General features: G+C 37.0%; 1 protein-coding gene across 6 annotated transcripts in view; it reads right to left on the bottom strand.

Moving 5' to 3' along the window:
• Positions 1-25,923, bottom strand: part of HYCC2 (hyccin PI4KA lipid kinase complex subunit 2) — a 96,350-nt gene that overhangs the window by 60,557 nt on the left and 9,870 nt on the right. For all 6 annotated transcript variants that reach the window (XM_056808673.1, XM_056808675.1, XM_056808679.1 and 3 more), the window contains exon 3: positions 627-725. The gene's annotated coding sequence lies outside the window, so the exon portion shown is untranslated. The remainder of the gene's footprint in view (positions 1-626; positions 726-25,923) is intronic.

The following is a 25,923-nucleotide window of genomic DNA, read 5'->3' as shown; positions in this document are numbered from 1 at the left end:
GAACAATGATACATGTATAACCCAGTGGAATTGCTTGTCAGCTTCAGGAGGGGGGAATGAAGAGGGGTGGGGAAAATCATGAATCATGTAACCATGGAAAAATATTCTAAATAAAAAGATAAATTTAAATTCTAAAAATAAATTAAAAAGAGAGGTCAAAATAAAATGTATACTTAAAAAACATGACACACAAGTACTCAAATCTTTTGCTGTTGTTAAAAATTGCAAAAGCACTAAAAAGTTTACACTAGCAATAGAAGTAAACAAATATTATTGTGTTCTTTTGTCTGTGTAAATTCAACAACTTTTCAATATCTAGAATAGTGTCTTGAAATAAAAATTTAGGGAAAAAACATCCTTCTATAAAATGTAACTACTAAAAGGGATATTAATCAATTATTGAAAAACCATGATTAAGACTGCTACTGTTTGAATTAAGTTGTTATTTTTCTAAGAAAGCTCAAATACAATTGTTTATTTAATAAGCAGTAGCCTTTCAGATTAACAAAAATTCTTAAAGTCCTAAAATGGCATGGTAATCCGTATAAATTATATCTTAAACATACACTTTTCTTGAAATTAACTTTATATTACTTTATCTTAAAATTAACTTTATATTACTTTACCTTTTAAGAAATCAGATCTCTAAAGGAGGTGGTGGTAGAAGAAAGCAGCAGATTTCAAGTATGGAATACATTTGTTGAACTTTAAGATAGTCTCTCAGTCTGTGAAAAATAGACAAAAGTTAAGACATTCTTTGGAAAATTATAACAAGAAAAAAAGGAATTAAAATTTTAAAAGGACAGAAAGCAATCGAATTTCATTTTTAGAAATTAACATAGAAGAAAAATCTTTAACAAATAGAACACAATGAATCTGAACATCTAAACCAGTATAACCGTAGTCAGATTAGCTATTAATTTTGGGTAAATCACTGAAATATCTCTTAAGACCTGAATTTGTTTTTGTATAAATTTAGGTTCCTTCTAATTCAAACTTTATTATTCTATTTTTGAAGAAAAATACTATATGTAGTTTTAACACTAAAAGCATTCCCAGAAACAATGCAAATACATAGCATAATTAGTATGACTGAAATAAAGGACTGTAAAGTTTTGAAAATTTCAGTAGTTGGCTGTCACAGAACAGAAAAAGTTATAACTTTTCAGTGCATAGTTAGGTCCTGATTTATGTAAATAATGAATCTGATGAAGTGTTCATATTATTTTGATTTGCACTGCAGATTTCCATAGGGCCAGAACCAATTATCATTTTTTTTTCATAATTGTAACTTTGAATACTGTGAATTCAAATACATACAACCTTTTATGTGATTCATTAATTGGGACCTAGCTATAATATATATTAAAAACCAGGACTGGAATTTGCAGAAAAAACTCACAAATTTAAAATGAAATTAGTAGACCAATTTAGGTATGTGTTTAAAATTTTGGTAAATTTCAATAGATCAATAAACGGATAGAATCTTTTTCTTAGAAATGTGTAATAATTTCATGAGTTCTCACTCAAAATTCTATTGCATATTCTTTAACAATTTAGTTTTATAATCCTCCAATTAATCTGTACACAGCATATTAATACAATGTTAAGTAAATTTTAAACAAGTATTTATTGTGTAGCTTTTATGTTTAACACATATTTATTAATCAGTATGTGTTAAATATTTTCATAAACACAAATATAAATTATTAACACTTAATAAATATTGGGTCTGATCCAAACAGAGAAAACAGGTTTTGTTAAATCAAGAGGTACTTCTTATTGCAATTCTGTAAGGGAAGTGACACCTAATAATTCTTATAGTACAAGAAGTGTATCAGGGAAAAACAAGCAAAATGCAGTATGAGTTTAAGTTTATGTAGTTTAAGTTTAAGGAATGCAAGGATATATAATATAAGTCAGTCATTAATGAGTAGGAAGAAAGAAAAAAGCTTTGGAGGAGGTATCACTGGATTTCAATCAATCAATAAACATTAAGCATCTACTATGTGTCAGGCACTGTGCCAGATGCTGGGGATACAAAAAGGCATAAGATAATCCCTGCCCTCAAGAAAAGCACAATCTTGCCAGGGGTCATCAAAGCCACACTGTTTGATGTGGTTGCACGTGGAAACCAGGAGGTCACAAAGTGGCCCCCTAGGAAGGATGAAGACATCCACTCAGCCCCCCTCTGTGTGACTTCTCTCACTAACACCCCTTACTATTAGAATTACTATGATTATTGTTCTCTCCCTAGCTTCAGGAAAAATAATACGAGAGCAAAATACTTGCAGGATTAATACTAATGTTCCACATTATCCTTCCAGAATATCACCAAAAGATCATACTTACAAAATCAAACCTAAAGACCATCATGGGTTAACTTCTGCTTATACATATAACTTCTAACAAAGCTGCACTCAAAATTCCCTACCCAATGTACAGGCCCAGAACAAGATCTCCTGAGCAAGTTTATTAATTACCCTTCAGTACGCCATGCCTCAATGATTTGTTTTACCAACTAAAATCTGTCTTGGAAACCCCCAATGTAACATTAGAAAAATGATATTTAAAACTAGATTGTTTCTGTTATCCTTTGATCCCTCAACTTGGCAACAGCAGTGTTTGTTGATTGTCTTCTAGAACTCCTGATTGATTATCTATTGTTAAAAGTAACAAATGATTTTTCTTTGATTGTACACAAGCCCAAGCACCTCACAGATTAATGAAAGAACTAACCTCTAGCTACGCCGCCTGTGATGAAATAATTTCTTTTGCAAAATCTCTGCTGTTAGAATCAATAGTAACAATATAAGTATATAGAGTGATCACAGAATGTTAATCAAACGATTTGCTAAAAGTTAATGTATCATTTATCCAATTATCTGCTTTGAACATGTATGTTGAATAATGTAGCTGTGTGCCAAGAAAATATGTAACCATTGAGAGGTATAAACATAAACACAACTCTGGCCCATATGGAGCAGTTCCGTGCAAAGCCTAACCCAGGCTGACACTCTCAACTGTCTTCCCATCACTCATTTACACCTTCGCTACCACACCTAGTCAAGGACTCCAGAAGCCATGCACAGGGTGGGTCCCAGAGACCACAACACAATTTAACAAGGATACAATATGCAAATAAATATATATAAAGCAAGTTATATACAGAATAAATAAGAAAATTAACAGAAGGAAGACACCGGAATTAAGAGGGATTAGGGAAAGCTTCCTGTAGAAGATGGGTCTTATTTATTAAAGAAAACCAAAGAGGTCAATAATTTAAGCAGAGAAGGGAGAACACTCCAGGCATGGAGGGTTTGGGCTTTACATAGTAGATGAGTTTTCAAATGGCATTAAATACTATTACAAAGGAGTTTTAGACACATATTTTACATCATGAGCAGAGGCAAGAGTGTATAAGATGTTGTGAGTAGTTCGGTTTAGCTGCAATATAGAATATGTGGAGAACAATATAAAGTTTGAAGTATAAAGAGTCTTGAATGTATAACTACAGGGGTGTACAAAATGTATTAGGGAAGACTAGTTAAATGTGAGGGCTTGCTGAACCCTTTTCAGACCTGCTCATCCACCTTTGGGATACACCTGCCAGCTCTTACCTATGGTTCCAAGAAGCTATAGTATATACAATGGCCATACTCCAGTAAACCTAGGCAAGCAGACTAAACTAGATTGAGGTTAACCAACAGGTCTCAAACACTTCACTGAGTTAGGAGGACATATACCCCCAAGCATGTGAAGAAGCCACTGTGTCCTAAGCCAACACCAGGCATCTTTGACTTTTGTCTGCCATGGGCTTGAATGACATTGGAAGAGAATAAGGCTGAAGTGTAACTTTGTCTCACTTGAATCGAATTTATGTGCAAGTCAAAAGACATCACCAGTGATGTCATTTTGGTGCTCTTGTATTAAGGATAAGGATCAACCTTGGCATCTACAAAAAGACTAGAATCCATGAATCCAATTTTCCTTTCATACTTTTCTTAACTTTATGCAATATGGATTCTAATTTTATCACTCAAATGAAACTTATTCTTTTACAAATTTCTTCCCAGTTTTTGGGACACTACTGATTGTTCTTGTCCTTTTACTTTTTTCAGTCTCCTTTGCCGATTCATCATGTGTGCCACTAACCGTGTACATCCTAAGGTTTTGGCCTTGAAAAATTTCTCTTCGCTCTAAACTATCTTACTTGATAATCTCAGCTGCAATGGGCTCAATTACCATGTCTATGAAAATGAATCCCAAATCTCTAGTTCCGTACATTACCAAATACTTGTTGGACATTTTAAAATGGATATCCTATAGACATCTCAAACTCAGAATGCCCAAAGCAGAATTCATTTTCTCTCCTGCCTTGTTCCCAAATCTACTCTTCTAAACTTTCTTATTACAGTCCTTCCAATCACCCAGGTTATCAACTTCTCAGTCTACCTCAACCTACATATCAAATCAGTTGCTGTATTAATCTTTTCTATTTTTACATAGTACCTCAACTATAGTGACTGCTCACTTAGCCTCTCTGTCTCAATTCTGTTCCTACTCCAATCCATCCTCCAAACAGTTGATAAAATGATTTTCCTAAAACAAGTCTGATCATGTCACCACTCTCCTCATGGCTCTCCATTACTTTAGCAATCAGAGATAAACCCTGCTTGATACCTAAAGCTATTTATTTACAACCCGACTTCTTTCTACCTTCTCAGTCTTCTTACATGTTGTTTTCCCTCTTTGTATTGTATAATCTATCCATAGGTGAAGTAGGAATAGGCATGACTTAAAAAAATTAAACTAAAATAACTGAAGAAACTTATTGAGGAAGATGGGAAAACTTAATGGGGGGGGATAAAAATCAATGTCTACCAATATTAGAGAGAAATGGAGGAAAATAAAAATGTAATTCCCAATTTTAAATGTGAATGGATTAAATAATCCCAATAAAATGAAAACATTCAAAAACAAGAGATGCAGAAAAAATCTTTTAAAAAGCACAACACTCAATAATAAAAAATCTTCCAAAGTATAGGCAGAAAGAGACCATTTAAAAAAATATTGTAAAAAGCATCTATCTAAAATCAAAAGCAAGCATCATATGCAATGGGGAATACAGCAGAACTTTGTCCAATACAAGAATAAACAAGGATGTCCACTTTCTTCATTATTATTTCATATAATTTTAGAAATGATAGAAGTAATGATAAGAAAAAGTATTTAAAGGAATAAGGATGAATGAGCTAGAAGTAAAACTATTCTTATTGCTGATATGTTTTCTTTAGAAAATTCTAGGGCATCAGCAAAGATATTAAAATAACAGCTTTAACAAAGTTGCAGTCTATAAAATAAACTCTCAAAATTAAACTGCATTTCTATATAATAGCAAAACCTAAGAGTCAATAGTAGAAAGGGAAATCTCATTCCAAATAACAAAATGCATAACATATTTGAAGATCTACCAAAACAAACAAAATACTTCTATACACTCAATTACAAAGTTCTCCTTAAAATAACTTAGAGGAATATTCAGTGCTCATTCTAGGTCATGCATATATAATAAAAATGTCAATACTATTAAAGTTAATTTATAGGCTTAATGCTATATTAAGCAAATTACCTAGGCAAATGGCATGGGAAATACAGAAGCAGAAAGAATGGGAAGGGGCAGGAGCTTGGGGTCCCATTTTATAGGGTTTTAGTGATAGGGGATGAACTCTTATCCATGCCATCTTTGGCTGAATTCATTAACATATCAAGTTATCAGCAACACTTATATTGGTTCATTAGTATAATGTTTTACTGGTCTTATTTTTTGCATGTCTTTCTTTTCTCCAGGTTTTCTTCCTTCCCTTCCCCTCCCACCACCCCACCCCCATTTTCTTTGGCTTCTACTCTTACCTATTTGAACATTCTCATTCCTTTTGCTTAGATCTTCATGCAGGTCACACCCATTAATCATAGTGTACCCCCCCCAAGGCTCTGTCCTGGGCCTTATTTTCTTTTCCCTCTATACTATTATTACACTTGGTGATCTCATCAGCTTAGTGTATTCAGTTTTCATCTCTATGCTGATGATTTTCAGATCTACTAGCTTTTCCCTCAAGTCAGAATTTTAAATACTTTCAGAAGAGTTGGACCAATTGACAGCTCTATCAACATTGTCATTTTCTCCTTTTCTTATCTTTGCCAATCTAAAAGATATAAGATAAAACCTTTAAGTTGTCTTAATTTGCATTTCTCTGATTATTAGTAATTTGGAGCATTTTTTCATATGGCTATTGATAGTTTTGATTTCTACATTTGAAATTGCCTGTTCATACTCTTTTGACCCTCTATCTATTAGGGAATGTTCCTTTTAAATCTTGAATATTCTTTTTTTGAGAAATTTGCCACAAAGATATTTTCTTAGTTACCTATTTCTCTTCTAAATGTTTCAGCAATTTCCACTCATTGTGCCTAGTTCTGCCCTCTATGGCAAGCAAAGTAAATTTAAAAAAGGTTTTTTATTTTTAATATCTCCATTTCTAGTTCCTTCAACCAAGCTTAAATGACATGGTCTCTATCCACCTTCACCTTCCTGGTCACTCTCAAAATATAGTATTCAGAACTGAGCAAAATTGAACTACCAGGGTTGGATAAAAGAGGACCATTCCCTCCTTTTTCTGGATATCAGTCTTTTGTAATGCAGTCTAAGGTAGAATGACCAATTCTAGCTGTATATGGCAGTGGGATACATGGCAAGAAGTGGGGCTAGGATGGAATGTGAATAATATTTAAGGAAAGCTAAAGTGAGCCATACTCATTTAATTTTTGTTCTTATCAATTTATTACCAAGAAGAAAAAGTATAGGGCCTCAGAACAGAAGTTCAAAGAACTGAGTGAATTAAAAAGGTTTCTAGAGGTCTAGCAGCTCAGGAAAGGTACATAAAAGAAGATGGACAATGTGGAATATGAAGTGTGGCTAGAACAGATTTTATTATTATTATTGTTATATATAGCTATATCTATAGCTTTCTCATTACTAGAAAGTCTTCGTGAAAATAAATTCACAAATACATTGAGAATATTTGTGAGGAAAATATGAGATAGGACCAGGAATGTTTTTGCAGAGGATTTTGGAACTCTTGTGTGACCCCCTTAGGGACTTTATTTTATTTTTTACAGTGTTTAAGGTTTTTTGAATTGGAAGAGTTTGCAGAAATCTGTCTAGTGCAGTGCTATAATTTTAACTCAAGATCTAGATATATAAATAGTGTGTATGGTACCATTATGCATGTGTGTTAGATATAGATATAATGAATAGATATATAGCCATACCATACTGTTGACTCAAAATGATCATGAAATCCACCAAAATTCCTTTTCACATGGACTTGATTTTCCCATCCTATATTTGCAAAATTAATTTTTTTACTCCAGTTGTAGACTTCTACACTTATCTTTATTAAGTTCTACCTTATCAGTTTTGACTCACTGAATTAGCCTGTTCAAATCTTTTTTTATTTGAATTCAAATTCAAATAGGGTATTGCCCTTCTGAAAAGAGAACTTAACCATAGTAAAAAAAAAAACCAACAACAAAAAAACCCCACCAAAAACAACTTTATGAGTTGAGAAAGGTCTGCTATAGGATTTCCAAAATCCCCTGCATAAACATGTCTATTCTCATCTCACATTTTCATCAATAACACTCAATATATTTGTAAATTATTCTCATGAAGATTTTCTAATGATGAGAAATGCAAATAATACAATAGATGCTGTTATCATCTCAACTGCCTTTTTGGAACAGTATTAGGCAGCTAGGTGCACAGAGTTCTGGTCTGGAGTTGGAAGATAATAGAGTTCAAATATGGCCTCAGACACCTGCTGGCTGTGTAACATTGGGCAAGTCATTTAAACTCTATCTGCCTCAGTTTCATTTGTAAAATGAGGATAATAACAGTAACTACTTCCCAGGGTTGTTGTGAGGATTAAATGAAACACTGGTAAAGTGCAGAAAACAGTCCCTAGCACACAGCAGGTGCTTAACAAATGCTTATTCCATTCCCCTTTAACATCCATGATTTTTCCATTCATTTTGTAGTTTTACCTCTTTCAAATCTTTTGAGAAATGATCAGTCAAAACCCTCAAAATCAGCATGAATATCTTCTGTAAATACTTAGGCTGTTTCAACTGAACCTTTGTGTTTTTTAGTGCCATTTCTACTTTTCCCTGTAGCACATTAAGAATGGAGATGTTAAAAGTTAGGATACTGGTTAAACTGTCATTAATATAGAAAATTTATTATAGAAGCCAAGACAGATCTCCATTTTTTTGTCAATTGTCCTCTCAGTTTTAAATCCCAAAACTCTTAAAATGACTTGTTTTACTTAGGTCTCAAATCAAACCCTTTTGTAAATTCATTTTCCCGCCACCACTTCTCATTGTTTTAGGAGATGGCACTATCTATTCATATTTTAACAATCTACTATGAATTTACAAATGAGTTTATATTATGAATTGGCACTGCACTTAGCTGCTATATGCCTGCTAGGCAGAGATTTATCCAGCATTTTAAGATCTGCAAAGTGTTTTATGTATATGTTCTCATAACTTTGTGAGGTAGATATTACAAGTATTATCATCCATATCTTATATGAAGAAACTAAGACTCAGAGTTTAAGTGCACTATTTTAAATGATTAAACGCAGACTTTGAAATTAGGTTTTATTTCTACTCTTATATGGTATTTGTTACACCTTGTGCTTTAATCAATGCAAAACATTCACCATGAAGACAAAACTCAGAAACTGTCTTACCTAGCAAACACTTAATTTTGTCAACCAGTGATGTGACAAAGAACAATGGTTTAGGGTATAAGCTCATTTGCAAAATATTATGGAACAGTTCAATGAAGGCAGATGGAGGGAAATAAAACGGTGGCTAGGCTGTGAGCCCTCTTTAAAAGGAAGCTTTAAGCAGGAGTTCTTTAGCCCTCCAATCAGAAAGCAGAACATACCAAGGATAAATGATGATGGGTAAATGCCAAAGCTGATGTAATCTTGAAGGATGAAAGAATGACTTCAGAATATGTTGTCTACACCTAACTAAAGGAAAGGATGCAGGAAATAAGATGATAACTATATTCTGAAGGCCACAGTTGTCCATCATCCAGAAATACCTACTTTCCATTAGGACCATAGATTTAGAGCTGGAAGAGATCTTAAAGATCACCAAGTCCAACTCTCTCATTTTTATAGATGAGGAAAATGATGCCCCTGGGGAGCTCAGCTGGTGCCATCCATGGAAGATCTTCAGCCAAGAAGGAAAGAACAATTACCATAGGAAACAAGTTTATGAGAAAATAATTTCATATTTGAAAAAAGTTTCCTTTATGAATATGAATTCATGAAATTGAATGATTTCATTCATGAAAATGAATAATATAGAAATTTAAATGTATGTTAAAGATAAAAATATATGATTTATGGGTGCAGGGTAGTAACTACTGAGGGCTTTAGCCTCCGTATCCTCTAACATCATCTGTTGAAGGAGTAAGAAAGCATATTTCCTTGAGGTCCTCCCAGGATCTTGAATCCAAAACAGGAAAGATTATTCCCTATATCATTCTCCCCAGCCTCCTACCTTTTCTCTCCTTCAGGAAGTTGCTTGGTGCAATCGCACTCCTCCTGACAGGTAAAATTCTTAGTAACTGCTAGGAAAGAATCCTTTTAGTGCAGTTTGTATCAAGAGACCAGGCTATAAAAATCCATAGGGCATTGGAGTGGTAAGAATAGGGTATGCACCTAGAGAAAAAAACTGTGGGAGTAGAAACGAAGAAGGAAAAACATATGATTTATCACTTGTTCATATGGGTATGTGTTTTGGGGTTTTGGTTTTAAAAGATAACTCTATTACAAAAATAAATAATATAGAAATAAGTGTCTATTGTATAACCCAGAAGAATTGTCTGTCAGCTCCAGGAGGAGGTAGGGAAGAGGGAAGGGAAAGAACATGAATCATGTAAACATGGGAAAATATTTTTGAAATTAATTAATTACAAATGTAAAACAAGTAAGAACAGTGTATGCAGATGCAGGGAGAGAATAAAGTTAGAAGATTTTGGAAAATTTTTTAGCTTTGGGACAACTTTCAGATTGGAAAGAACAATCATAGAATTTCTATGAAGCTCAAAGGTTTCATACTTTGAAATTATCTTCATTTTTTGCTTTTGCCATGTAGCAAGGGAAGAGTTAAAGCTTTATTCAAGAGGATATCTTTTTTTCCTTTTTTTTTTAAACCCTTACCTTCCTTCCATCTTGGAGTCAATACTGTGTATTGGCTCCAAGGCAGAAGAGTGGTAAGGGCTAGGCAATGGGGATCAAATGACTTGCCCAGGGTCATACAGCTGGGAAGTGTCTGAGGCCAAATTTGAACCTAGGACCTCCCATCTCTAGGCCTGGCTCTCAATCCACTGAGCCACCCAGCTGCCCCCAAGAGGAAATCTTTTAAAATAAACTGCATGTGAAAATAATGCTCTAAATCACTTTAGAGAAATGAAAATTAAAACAACCCTGAAATACTACCTCACACCTATAAGATTGGCTAACATCACCAAAAAGGAAAATAATCAAATATTGGAGGTGATATAGGAAAATTGGAACACTGTTCATGGAACTATGTACTGACACACCCATTCTGGAAAGCAATATGGAACATGCTCAAAGGGACATAAATTATGCATATTTTTTGACCCAGCAATACCACTACTGGGTCTGTATCCCAAAGAAATCGGAGATAGAGGAAAGGATGTACTTGCACAAAAATATTTTTAGCAGTTCTTGTAGTGGCAAAGAATTGGAAACCAAGGGAATTTCATTTAGGGAATGGATGAACAACTTGTGGTATATGGTTGTAATAATATGCTATAAGAAATGATGAACAAGATGAGTTTAAAAAACCTGGAAAAATTTATATGAACTGATGCAAAGTGAAGTGAACAGAGCCAAGAGAACAATGTATACAGTAACAGAAATATTCAATAATTAATTGTGAAGGACTAAACTATTATCAGCAAAACAAGGTTCCAAGATAATACCAAGGGACTCATGTTTAAAAAAGCTATTCCACGGGCAGCTAGGTAGCTCAGTGGATTGAGAGCCAGGCCTAGAGATGTGAAGTTCTGGGTTAAGATGTGGCCTCATATACTTCCTGAGCAAGTCACTTAACTCCCACTGACTAGCCCATATCATTGTTTTGCCTTGGAACTGTTTTTAAAAAAGTGTACCCCTGGGGGATTACATCCCCAGCATTCCCTACTCTTCCCAGGACTCCCATTTCTTAAGTCCTGAAATGGGTTTGTGCATAAATGGGTGGATCCCATGCTGGGGAAGAGCCTTGGTCTTTGCTCAAGTAGGCAGGCTTCTGGGGCTCTGGCTCTGGTTTCTGCTAGCACCCCTTTTCTTTCTATTACCCTTTACCTTTCTCCCTTTCTACATTTGGCAACACAAAGGGACCAAGGACCTTTTAGGTGAGTAGAACTCCCTCCCCATCCCAGGAACTCTCTTCAGAGTTTCCCAGGGCTCACTGACTATCCCTGCCCACACAAAAGAAAACAAACAAACAAACAAACGAACCAGGAAGTTGTGTTTCTAGTGGCTCCCTTCCTGTTCCTGCCCTGTGACCTGTGCTCTTGCTCCTACTTCCACTCCACCTCCTCCTCTTTCTACACCGTCCTCCTCTCTCCTCCTTTCCCTCTTCCTTCACCTCCTCCTCCCTGCTACAAGCTCTTTTCAGAGCTGCCCTTCTGCCATCTTCCACCTCCCTTTGCCTTCTCCAGCCCTGCTCCTCTGCCTGCTTTCCTCCTCCCTGCCCATGGCAGCTCCCAGATTTGGAATTCCCCTATGTTCTCTATCTTCTTCTTCCCTTAAATTTTTCTTTTCTTTTTTTTTTCTGCATGCCTCCCCCTCCTGCTCCTTGCTTGTTTCAGTCCACCTTCCTTTCCCTTCCACCCCACCCCACACAGCTCAGAGGAAGCAGTGTTACTACTGTTTCTCTTTTCCTTGCTCTCCCTGCTCTTCTCCCTGGTTGAGCCTCTCCACTCCCAGGTGCAGCTGTGCCCCCCTCACCCCCCCCCGTCTCTCTGGAGTTCTTCCCTTCCACACGGGATGGGTGGGGGTGGGGGGGATGGACCTGGGCTTATTTGCCCCAAGGGTTCATGAAGAGCCTTACATTGTTCTCACAATTTTTGAGTGGCGATACAGATACTATTAAATTTGAGCATAGCCATTTAATATATGGATAATTTGCTCTTGGCCTCACAAAATGCCACAGTGTGCCAAGAGGATAGAAAACATCAACTTTTAGAGCTGCATAAGACAGACCATAATGTCTCAAAGACAAAAGTTCAGTGGTGGACTTCCGGTCAAGATGGCAGCTTGGAGAAAGCTAAAGTTCAGATCTCCGGAAAACTCTTCCCGACCAATCTCAAACTATAAGCTCCTAAGGCGCCGAAATTCAAAATGATCAACAGCATAGACCCTGGGAATCCTCCTCCTGGACCTGGACCTGGACCTGGATCAAAAGGTACAGCCCCCCTCAAAAGCCAGAACCCGAGATCACTCAGACCTAGGGGGTAGGAGCTCAGAGTCCAAGGCTCCGGGAAGCAGCAGCCCCGCCCCCTCAGAGAGCAGGGTCCTCTGAAACAACAGCAACCCTCAGGGCTGACAAAAGAGCCTCGCGGCCAGCTATTCTGAAAGCAACTTCCGGAAAGCAACCCGACCCAGAGAGCCGGGGGAGAGTGTGGCCCCCTGGTCCGAACCTTCCATTCCAGTTCCAATGAACATCACTGCCCTAAGGCATACTCAGTTTAAACCAGGAAAAGCTCATAGAACCGACAATCTGCCCAGGACTAAAGCCTCTGAACACCAGACAGAGATAAGAAAAGCTAATCCTCCACATTCAGAGATGGCAAACTCCACAGAAGCACAGAAGCCCCAAAATCCCAAGAAAAATAAGAAGAAAGGGGCGACTTTGGACACATTCTACGAAGCCAAAATACAAAATACAGAGGAGATAGAAGATGATACACAAGAAAATGCTCCAAAACCTTCCAAAGGAAATGGAAACTCTCCACAAACCCAGGAAGAATTTGAATCAGAAATGACCAAAAAGATGGAAGCCTTCTGGGAGGAAAAGTGGGAAATAATGCAAAAAAATTCACGCATCTACAAAACCGGTGTGACCAAACTGAAAAGGAAAACCAGGCTTTAAAGGCCAGAATCAGGCAACTGGAACACAACGATCGTGTAAAAGAACAAGAATTAATAAAGCAAAGCCAAAATACCAAGAAATTAGAAGAGAACATAAAATATCTCACCGACAAGGTGACAGATCTGGAAAATAGAGGGAGAAGGGATAATTTAAGAATAATTGGACTCCCAGAAAAGCCAGAAATAAACACCAAACTGGACATGGTGATACAAGATATAATCAAAGAAAATTGCCCAGAGATTCTAGAACAAGGGGGCAATACAGCCACTGACAGAGCTCACAGAACACCTTCTACACTAAACCCCCAAAAGACAACTCCCAGGAATGTAATTGCCAAATTCCAAAGCTCTCAAACAAAAGAAAAAATCCTACAGGAAGCCAGAAAAAGACAATTTAGATATAAAGGAATGCCAATCAGGGTCACACAAGACCTTGCAAGTTCTACTCTGAATGATCGTAAGGCATGGAACATGATCCTCAGAAAGGCAAGAGAGCTGGGTCTTCAACCAAGAATCAGCTACCCAGCAAAACTGACTATATACTTCCAAGGGAAAGTATGAGCATTCAACAAAATAGAATACTTTCAACTTTTTGCAAAGAAAAGACCAGAGCTCTGTGGAAAGTTTGATACCGAAAAACAAAGAGCAAGGAATACCTGAAAAGGTAAATATTAAGGAAAGGGGAAAGGAGAAAAATGTTATCTTCTTCTTACTCAAACTCTCTTCTATAAGGACTACATTTATATCAATCTATGTATACTAACATGTGGGGAAAATGTAATGTATAAATAAGGGGTAAAGAAAGACCAAATAGAATAATCTTTCTCACACAAAGATTCACATGGGAAGGGGAGGGGAAGAAAACTCCTATAAGGAGAGGAAGAGAGGGTTTTTTACTTAAACCTTAATCTCAGGGAAATCAACTCTGAGAGGGAAAAACATCCAGATCCATTGGGATCTTGAATTCTATCTTACCCAACAAGGGTAGGGAGAAGGGAAAACCAAGGGGGGGAGTGGGAGAGGGAAAACAAAAAGGGAGGGAAAGAGAGGGGGAGGGGGAGGGAACAAAAAGGGAGGGACTAAAAAGGGAAACATCAAGGGAGGGGAAAAGGGGGACTGATTCAAAGTAAATCACTGGACTAAAAGGTAGAGCCGAAGAAGAAAAGGTTAGAATTAGGGAAGGATATCAAAATGCCAGGGAGTCCACAAATAACAATCATAACTTTGAACGTGAATGGGATGAACTCACCCATAAAACGTAGACGAATAGCAGAATGGATTAGAATCCAAAACCCTACCATATGTTGTCTTCAAGAAACACACATGAGGCGGGTTGACACCCACAAGGTCAGAATTAAAGGATGGAGTAAGACCTTCTGGACCTCAACTGACAGAAAGAAGGCAGGAGTGGTAATCATGATATCTGATAAAGCCAAAGCAAAAATAGACCTGATTAAAGGGATAGGGAAGGTAACTATATTTTGTTAAAAGGGACTTTAGACAATGAGGAAATATCATTAATCAACATGTATGCACCAAATAATATAGCACCCAAATTTCTAATGGAGAAACTAGGAGAATTGAAGGAAGAAATAGACAGTAAAACCATACTAGTGGGAGACTTAAACCAACCATTATCAAATTTAGATAAATCAAATCAAAAAATAAATAAGAAAGAGGTAAAAGAAGTGAATGAAATCTTAGAAAAATTAGAATTAATAGACATATGGAGAAAAATAAATAGGGATAAAAAGGAATACACCTTCTTCTCAGCACCACATGGCACATTCACAAAAATTGACCATACATTAGGTCACAGAAACATAGCACACACATGCAGAAAAGCAGAAATAATGAATGCAGCCTTCTCAGATCACAAGGCAATAAAAATAATGATTAGTAATGGTACATGGAAAACCAAATCTAAAACCAATTGGAAATTAAACAATATGATACTCCAAAATCGTTTAGTTAAAGAAGAAATCATAGAAACAATTAATAATGTCACCGAGGAAAATGACAATGGCGAAACATCCTTTCAAACCTTTTGGGATGCAGCCAAAGCGGTAATCAGAGGTAAATTCATATCCCTGAATGCTTATATTAACAAGCTAGGGAGAGCAGAGATCAATCAATTGGAAATGCAAATGAAAAAACTCAAAAGCGATCAAATTAAAACCCCCCAGCAGAAAACCAAACTAGAAATCCTAAAAATTAAGGGAGAAATCAATAAAATCGAAAGTGATAGAACTATTGATTTAATAAGTAAGACAAGAAGCTGGTACTTTGAAAAAACAAACAAAATAGACAAAGTACTGGTCAATCTAATTAAAAAAAGGAAGGAAGAAAAGCAAATTAACAGCATTAAAGATGAAAAGGGGGACAGCACCTCCGATGAAGAGGAAATTAAGGCAATCATTAGAAATTACTTTGCCCAATTATATGGCAATAAATATACCAAGTTAGGGGATATGGATGAATATATACAAAAATACAAACTGCCTAGACTAACAGAAGAGGAAATAGAATTCTTAAATAATCCCATATCAGAAAATGAAATCCAACAAGCAATCAAAGAACTTCCTAAGAAAAAATCCCCAGGGCCTGATGGATTCACCAGTGAATTCTATCAAACATTCAGAGAACAGTTAATCCCAATACTATACAAACTATTTGACATAATAAACAAAGAGGGAGTTCTACCAAACTCCTTTTACGACACAAACATGGTACTGATTCCAAAACCAGGCAGGTCAAAAACAGAGAAAGAAAACTATAGACCAATCTCCCTAATGAATATAGATGCAAAAATCTTAAACAGGATACTAGCAAAAAGACTCCAGCAAGTGATCAGAAGGATCATTCACCATGATCAAGTAGGATTTATACCAGGGATGCAGGGCTGGTTCAACATTAGGAAAACCATCCACATAATTGACCACATCAACAAGCAAACCAGCAAGAACCACATGATTATCTCAATAGACACAGAAAAAGCATTTGATAAAATACAACACCCATTCCTATTAAAAACACTAGAAAGCAAAGGAATAGAAGGGTCATTCCTAAAAATAATAAACAGTATATATCTAAAACCATCAGCTAATATCATCTGCAATGGGGATAAACTAGACGCATTCCCAATAAGATCAGGAGTGAAACAAGGATGCCCATTATCACCTCTACTATTTGACATTGTACTAGAAACACTAGCAGTAGCAATTAGAGAAGATAAAGGAATTGAAGGCATCAAAATAGGCAAGGAAGAGACCAAGTTATCACTCTTTGCAGATGACATGATGGTCTACTTAAAGAATCCTAGAGATTCAACCAAAAACCTAATTGAAATAATCAACAACTTTAGCAAAGTTGCAGGATACAAAATAAACCCACATAAGTCATCAGCTTTTCTATATATCTCCAACACACTCAGCAGCAAGAACTAGAAAGAGAAATCCCATTCAAAATCACCTTAGACAAAATAAAATACCTAGGAATCTACCTCCCAAGACAAACACAGGAACTATATGAACACAACTACAAAACACTCTCCACACAACTAAAACTAGACTTGAGCAATTGGAAAAACATTAACTGCTCATGGATAGGACGAGCCAATATAATAAAAATGACCATCCTACCCAAACTTATTTATCTATTTAGTGCCATACCCATTGAACTACCAAAATACTTCTTCACTGATTTAGAAAAAAACATAACAAAATTCATTTGGAACAACAAAAGATCAAGGATATCCAAGGAAATAATGAAAAAAAAACACACATATGATGGGGGCCTTGCAGTCCCTGACCTTAAACTATATTACAAAGCAGCAGTCATCAAAACAATTTGGTACTGGCTAAGAAACAGAAAGGAAGATCAGTGGAATAGACTGGGGGAAAGCGACCTCAGCAAGACAGTATAAGATAACCAAAGATCCCAGCTTTTGGGACAAAAATCCACTATTCGATAAAAACTGTTGGGAAAATTGGAAGACAGTGTGGGAGAGACTAGGAATAGATCAACACCTCACACCCTACACCAAGATAAATTCAAAATGGGTGAGTGACTTAAACATAAAGAAGGAAACCATAAGTAAATTGGGTAAACACAGAATAGTATACATGTCAGACCTTTGGGAGGGGAAAGACTTTAAAACCAAGCAAGACATAGAAAGAATCACAAAATGTAAAATAAATAATTTTGACTACATCAAATTAAAAAGCTTTTGCACAAACAAAACCAATGTAACTAAAATCAGAAGGGAAACAACAAACTGGGAAAAAATCTTCATAGAAACCTCTGACAAAGGTTTACTTACTCAAATTTATAAAGAGCTAAATCAACTGTACAAAAAATCAAGCCATTCTCCAATTGATAAATGGGCAAGGGACATGGATAGGCAGTTCTCAGATAAAGAAATCAAAACTATTAATAAGCACATGAAGAAGTGTTCTAAATCTCTTATAATCAGAGAGATGCAAATCAAAACAACTCTGAGGTATCACCTCACACCTAGCAGATTGGCTAACATGACAGCAAAGGAAAGTAATGAATGCTGGAGGGGATGTGGCAAAGTAGGGACATTAATTCATTGCTGGTGGAGTTGTGAACTGATCCAACCATTCTGGAGGGCAATTTGGAACTATGCCCAAAGGGCGACAAAAGAATATCTACCCTTTGATCCAGCCATAGCATTGCTGGGTGTGTACCCCAAAGAGATAATGGACAAAAAGACTTGTACAAAAATATTCATAGCTGCGCTCTTTGTGGTGGCCAAAAATTGGAAAACGAGGGGATGCCCATCAATTGGGGAATGGCTGAGCAAATTGTGGTATATGTCGGTGATGGAATACTATTGTGCTAAAAGGAATAATAAAGTGGAGGAGTTCCATGGAGACTGGAACAACCTCCGGGAAGTGATGCAGAACGAGAGGAGCAGAACCAGAACATTGTACACAGAGACTAATACACTGTGGTATAATCGAACGTAATGGACTTCTCCATTAGTGGCGGTGTAATGTCCCTGAACAATTTGCAGGGATCTAGGAGAAAAAAACACTATTCATAAGCAAAGGATAAACTATGGGAGTGGAAACACCGAGGAAAAGCAACTGCCTGAATACAGCGGGTGAGGGGACATGACAGAGGAGAGACTGTAAATGAACACTCTAATGCATATATTATCAACATAGCAATGGGTTCAAATCAAGAAAACATGTAATGCCCAGTGGATTTCTGTGTCAGCTATGGGGGGTGGGGGAGAGGAAAAGAAAATGATCTATGTCTTTAATGAATAATGCTTGGAAATGATCAAATAAAATATAAAAAATAAATAAAAAATAAAAAGCTCAGTGGTGTCTCCCTGGAGTAAAATATTTAGGGTTCATTTTAACTGCTGGTTCCTGTTCTATTTATCCTAAGCATTCTGAAGATAATAAAAAATTGAGTGCACCCTCCACTAAGAAGCAATTGAGGGCAATTCTTGGAGCAATAGGGTTTTGTAGACAGTGGATCCCTTGCTATGGGGAAATCACTAAGCCCCCTATAGCACTAACCAAAAATTTGGTCCTTAAACTGCTAAAATTAGAGGCAGAACACCTGTTAGCTCTTTCACAATTGAAAGTGGGCATCCTGTCTGCCCTTGCTCTAGGCATTCCAAATTACAACAAATCATTTAATTTGTATGTACATGAACAGAGAGTGATAGCTTCAGATGTTTTAACTCAAACTTTGGGACCTGCTCAGCACTCAGTTGCTTATTGGCCCAGCTGGACCCAGTAGCTTCAGGAGCACTACCATGTCTTAGAGGCATAGTTGCCACAGCCTTGCTAGTGACTAAATCTGCTGATTTAGTATTGGGATGCCCTTTAACCATAATGTGCCTATATGAAGTCAAAGCATTTTTGCTATGACATAGAACACAGGCATTTTCTGATCAGAGAAGTACAAGGTATGAGGTAACTTTGTGGAATAATGAAAATATTACATTAAAATGCTGTGCAATTCTAAATCCTGCAACCGTGCTGCCTGATTTACCAGTTTCAGGAGAACCTTTACACAATAGTGAAGTCCATGAAGTCCAAAAACCTTGAAATGATTTACTGGACATTCCTTTAAAAAATTCAGACCCAGTATTACTTACTGATGGTTCTTTCATGAAAGATGGCATATGCTACATAGGACCTGCTGTAGTCACAGAATTTGCACTCTGTGGTCAGCTTCACTGCCCTCAAATATAAGTGCTCAAGGTGCAGAACTGATAGCTCTGAAACATGCCTGTATAATTGCCAAAGATAAGAAAGCAACAATTTACACAGACTCTAGCTATGCATTTGGAATATGTCATGCAGTGGGCATGCTTTGGTTTCAAAGGGGATTTTTAACATCATCTAGAAAATGTATAGCTAAGGCAGAAATTATTAATGAAGTTCTTTCTGCCCTTGAGCTCCCTGAAGCCTTAGCTGTAGTTCATTGCTCTGCCCATACACATGACACTAACCCTGTTTCCAGGGGGAATCACCAGGCAGATACCGCTGCAAAACTAGCAGCCTTAGAAGGGCTTGAGTTAATTTTAACATTGACAACTATTGATGACTTAAATCTATCCCTTTCTTATAATGAAAAGGAAGTGGAAAAATGGAAGCAAAAACTTAAAGCCAAACAGATAAATGGGCATCATCTGATGGAAAACCCCTGCTCCCTACGAGTTTTTATCACCAAATTTGCCATTCCATTCACAAAAATGGTCATTTTGGCACCCAGGACATTGCGGACTCTGTTAAAAGAGTCTGGATAACCCCTGGCATAACTACCATAGCCTCTAAAGTGTGTACAGCCTGCCCTACCTGCCAAGCATTTAATCAGCATGCCTTTCATGGAAAAGCTTTTGGTGGGCATCCTCTGGCTTACACACCTTTTGAACAAATTTGCAAAATGCAAATTGACTTTATCACTATGCCAAAAGCTGGACAGTATGAATTTTGTCTGGTCCTAGTAGATCAGTTGACCAGATGGCATGAAGCATTTCCTATTATTCAAGCACAATGGCTTTTGTTGCCAGAGTGCTTTTAAAAGAAATTTTTCCTGGAATGACCTCCAGGAATTGATACAGAGTGAAAGGAGCAGAACCAGGAGAACCTTATACACAGAGACTGATACACTGTGGCACAATTGAATGTAATGAACTTCTCTACTAGCAGCAATGCAATAATCCAGAACAATTCAGAGGGACTTATGAGAAAGAACCCTATTCACATCCAGAGAAAGAACTATGAAAATAGAAACCAGAAGAAAAACAACTGCTTGATTACATGGGTTGATGGGGATATGATTGGGGATGTGGACTCTTAAGTGATCACCCTAATGCAAATATTAATAATATAGAAATAGGTCTTGATCAATGACACACATAAAACCCAGTGGAATTGCTCATTGGCTACAGGGGGTTGGGTGGGGGAAGGGAAAGAACATGAATCATGTAACCATGGGAAAATATTCTAAATTAATTAAATAAAAATTGTCAAAATTAAAAAAAAAAATAATTTCTCCCTTTGGCTTGCCAGCATGCAATGATTCAGACAGAGGAACTCATTTTACTCATTCAATCCTTTCTCAGATTTATTCATGTTTGGAGATAACTCCTAAATTCCATACCATGCCATCCCCAGAGCTCAGGCCAAGTGGAAAGAATAAAGAACTTAAAACTGTGAATTTTAGATTTTCTCCATTTTGCTTAGTCTTAGAATTCTAGCAACCAGGAATATATACACCTCTACTTAAGAATTAAGTCTTGAGGAGAATGGCCTATGACAGACATGTGTTAGCAAGTGACAAATAAAAAACAACAGACCCCCTTGGCTGTCCTAAGTCAAGCTACATGTGAGATGCAGAAAGTGATATAAAGAACAGTCTACATATTTCGCATCACTTCCTCTCACGGGCTTTCTCTCTCTCTCTCAGAAATGTTGGGCTCTCTCAGCAGCGTGGGGAGTGCTGGGTGGTATTTTGGCATGCTTGCAGCTCTTGGTGAGTTTTTTTATGCTTGTGGTTTGGCAGTGAGGTGACTGATTCCTCCTTTCCTCGACCTCCAACTCCTATCTGGCTTGCCAGAGCAGTCCAATACCCTTTCCTCTCTCTCCTTCTTCTTAATTTCTTCCTTCTATTGTAATTAAACCACCACTAAAAAACCCAAACTGACTTGAGTATTTTATTGGGATTAAATTTTAATCCCTGGTGTGAATCTTAAAAACTATTCAGACTATACTTTAGAAGATTTGGTTTAGCTATTCCCTTATTGTAACAATGGAGATACTTGGTCTAACAAGAATCAGGAATGAATTGGGAACTTTTAAAATTATTCCACCCTACTCATACAGTGCCTTAGGGGAAGATAAAGTTGTGAACTCCTGATTGAACAATGAAAGTCCCCAACTCATATCTTATACTAAAGCTAGAACCTTAAGATAGGTCTATTTTTAGATCTAATACAAAAAGGTGTTAAGTACCTGTAAAAGTTAAATTAGTACCTAAAAAGGTCAAGTAACTTACAAAAGGCAAGCTTAACAAAGAGGTGTGAAATACTCAGAAAATATAATCTAACCACAGAAGGTGAGAACCAAAGAAGATGAGAACTAAGAATGTGCAGTCCTGGAAAAAAGCGTCTACTGTGATTGGTAGATGTGAAAATTTAGGGGAATCACATAAGAGAAAATTCTCTTTAAAAGGAGGCTTAGGAACAGTCCAGAGGTCAGTTCAGAGTTCGGTGTTGAATTGAGTTTGGAGTGGAGTTAGATTCTGAACTCAATTGGAGACGGTTTTGTGATGGCTCAGGGAGGTCATCTCTCTCTCTCTCTCTCTCTCTCTCTCTCTCTCTCTCTCTCTCTCTCTCTCTCTCTCTCTCTCTCTCTCTCTCTCTCTCTCTCTCTCTCTCCTTTTCTCTCCTCTCTTCTCTCTCTCTCTCCTTAATTCCTCCTCTCTTTATTAATTAAAATCTCCATAAATCCCCAGCTGACTTCGTTATTTTTCATATTTGGGAATTTCCCATGGTGACCACTTATTTAGATTTTAAGTCAAAACACTGAAATTACCCTTACACTGGTGGCCACTAGTATAATATATTCAGTCAACAACCCTAATTTTACCCATATCAAGACTATGATTGAAAATTGTGCATTGAGACTCATTTAAAATGGCCTGAAATTCTCCCTCTGACCCTATTTTATCTTAGAACCAGGCCCAGAAGAGATCTACACATCTCACTATTTGAGATGCTTTTTGGACATCCTCCTATATATACAGGCTCCCCTGCATATACATTGTTACTAGGGAGAGATACTTCTATTGCCTCATATATACGGGATTTGCAGACCAAATTATGAGAGCTCCATGAATCTGGAGCTACTGCACAAGCAGGTCTTATAGACTTTTTGCTCCATGACTTGCAGCCAGGTAACAAAGTTTACATAAAGAACTTCTGGCATATTGGGGCAACTCAGTCTGCCTATGACAGTCCATTCCAAGTCCTGTTAACTACTCCAATGCTCCCATGTAGAGAGCACCTTCTATAGATGATGAGTAACTATATCCTATCATATTTACTGATTATTTGCTTTGAGATTTAATTTTGTTTTTAAGTTTATATATGTTGATTAATCTATAATATTCTGTTACATTGTCATTTTTAGCTATTGTATTTTTGCTATCTGTCACACTGTCTTTATTTGTACCATCCTATACTTGAACCTGAGAAAATACCTTTATAAAATCCATAAACTAGTTGGACAAAACTTGTATTAGTAACCTTTAGATAAGTTGATGTGCTGTGAATTTCAAGAATTTTGGTACTTTCTTTGAATGTGCATTGCCTGTTGTACTACTGTTTTATAAAGCTGCTACTTTGTAAAAATCATTTGCACTCACATACTGAGGATCATGGGTAAGTTAAAAAGGAAAAGGATCCCATTTTTTATGTGAGAAACCTTTGTATTCTACCTCTCCTTGCCTGGCACAGTGTATCACTGATTGTGAGCTATATATTTTTATTTTAAAAACATTTTCTATTATTGTGTTTCCTTTCATGTGCAATATAGTATCTGAGTTTTCCTTTTTTTTCTCTCCCATTTTTTGTACTTGAAGCACATGTCACCAGTATTAAAAAGATTTTTTTAATTTTGCACCAGCTTAAATGTAGAATGTCCATTAGCTTAGCCCTAAATGTAAATGCATACCCAAAAGCTTTAGACTGTGGAAAGCTGCCACTGGTTGTTTAAATATTATGGGACTTTGCTTGGTGAGTATGTCTGATTCCAGAAGGGATCACAAAGGAGCACAGAATTAACTTGCATAGTGCCAAATGAGCACACAGGTCAAAAAGACAAACCAATCCTGGTAGGATTTATGAGATTCTGCGTCAATGCAAGAGGACTTGAACCTTGTGTGAGACTCGAGGTTGTAGGTTGCAGCTGTTTGACATATGTTAGACCGAGGACTCCTTGTACCACACTTTCTATCAAGTACTGTAAACCTTAAAATTTCTTAGACTTATGAATGTTGGAAATTTCCCCATTGGGAAATTTCATACTTGAAAAAATTTCCTACTGATAGTAAAAACTCTATTGGAATATGAAACTCCTTGGCATGGGAGGACCCTTCTCCTCCCTACTTAAGACTACTTTAGGACAGAAACCTTTTGCTAAACAATGAAAAGGGCGTTGACCTATGCTTAAGCATAGAACAGGAAGTTCTTTGAGTCATGATTGATTTTAGAATTGATACAATAGAGATACTTGGAATGACAGAACCAGGTCTTGGAAACTACAATCTCCACCCTACTCAGAGTAACAGGATTTAGGAAGGGCTGCAGCAAAGATCAAGATTTAATTATTTGAGAATATGACCTTCAACAGACATGTGCAAAGGGGACAGACCTCTGGGCGGTCCTGGGTTAAGCTAGAGCCACCATTGGCACAGGGGAGACATCAGCAGTGATTGGTAGATGTGAGAACTGAGGGGAGGGAACTTAGATTGTTTGCTTAAAGATAGCGGGGTCTGAGGACTGGGAGGAATTTTTGCTCTGAAGGAGGAGAGTTCCTGGAGGGGGAGTTTTTGCTCTGAAGGAGGTCTGAGAGGAGAGAGGTCCTGGAGGGAGAGCTCCTGGAGAGGTCTTGAAGGAGGCAGTGGAAGGAGAACTGAGGAGGAGTAAGGAGGAGGATTCTCTGGAAACATTTCTTGAAAGGAGGCTCTCTTGAAGGTGGAGCCTGAGGTTGGTATGAGAAGCCTTACCTAGAGAGATCTTGGGTGAGTGATAAAACCAACTGACTGATTTATCTCTTAGGTCTGAGGTCTAGGCCTTATTGGCTTTGGCCCTTCATTCTTATTCCTTTCTTCCTTTCTCTCTTTTTCTATTGATTAATCAGTGTATTATAAATTGAATTTCTCTATAAAACCCAGTTGGCTTGAGCATATTCATAAATTGGGAATATATTCCCTGGCGACCATCTTATATTTATATAAAACCAAGACACAGTAGAAAACATTTCAGCGGTCATAATTGTTATATACTTCCCTTGCTCCCAAACATTTTAATTATCACAGTTTATGGCTCCCATTCTCTTATCTACAACTATTTAACGCTCAAAACTATTTTAAATCTAACAGTACCTATCAAGTACTTAACATTGGCTGTTCTGGCTCCCCTATCCGAGAGACGAGGAAAGATCAGACCAGAGAATATTTCCCATCTGCTTCAAAAAATCTAGTCCCTTTTTTGTCTATCATATTGTGGCAATTTACTATAGTCCTAGCTACTGAGTGGGTAAGTGCATGATTGCTATTACAAGTTTATTGGACATAAATCATTTTAATCAGACCCTGATTCAAGGACCTGTTAATAGTTTTTATTTTTCTTACTTAGGATTTTTACATATAAGACTTAGATTTTATATTTCATCCAGTAGTTTCATTTTTATTTGAATTTTTGTGATGTTTTTGATATATTTCTTTGGCAATGATTCATATACCTCATACTTCAGCCACGTATCCCTGTGTGATCTGTGTTTGTTAATATCATCGTCAGAGTGAAATGTGTTTTTATCTTATTTTGCAAACTTTAATTTCTTTTGAGAGTAATTTTAGAATAAGAGACTTTTTACCTCTCAGAATCTGGAAAAGTGAACTGCTTACAGAAGGTGCCATGAAGATGCCTGAGAGACCACATACTGCTCCAAAAGATCCTGAGTGGACTTTTGGATGTGCTGAATTGAACTTTGGGGGATTGAATGCAGTTGTTTTGAAAGCACACTTTTATGGCAAAGAAGACTGTCCCCTAATTGGTTTTGTTCTTTTTCTTTCTCTCTTATCCCCAAATTATTGTAATTTCACCTTAGAAACGGCAATATTGTATGTATCTTTAGTTGGGGATCTTTAGAGTTATAAGTTGGTTATGTTTAAAATAATCCATTGGGGAGACTGGTCTCCCAACGGATCCTGGGAGGATTGTGTGCTCTTAAAAAATTGTACCCTGGGGACTACATCCCTTAGTCTTCCCAGGGCTCCCTTTTCTTAAGTCCTGGCATGGGTTTGTACATAAATAGGTAGATCCTACACTGGGGAGGGGCTTTGGTCTTTGCTGGTGCTCAAGTAGGCAGGCAGCTGG

The sequence above is a fragment of the Monodelphis domestica genome, chromosome 8, assembly GCF_027887165.1.
Source record: "Monodelphis domestica isolate mMonDom1 chromosome 8, mMonDom1.pri, whole genome shotgun sequence".
Taxonomy (NCBI): Eukaryota; Metazoa; Chordata; class Mammalia; order Didelphimorphia; family Didelphidae; genus Monodelphis; species Monodelphis domestica.
Note: the sequence above shows the minus strand (reverse complement) of the source record. Positions and strands in the feature narration are given on the sequence as shown.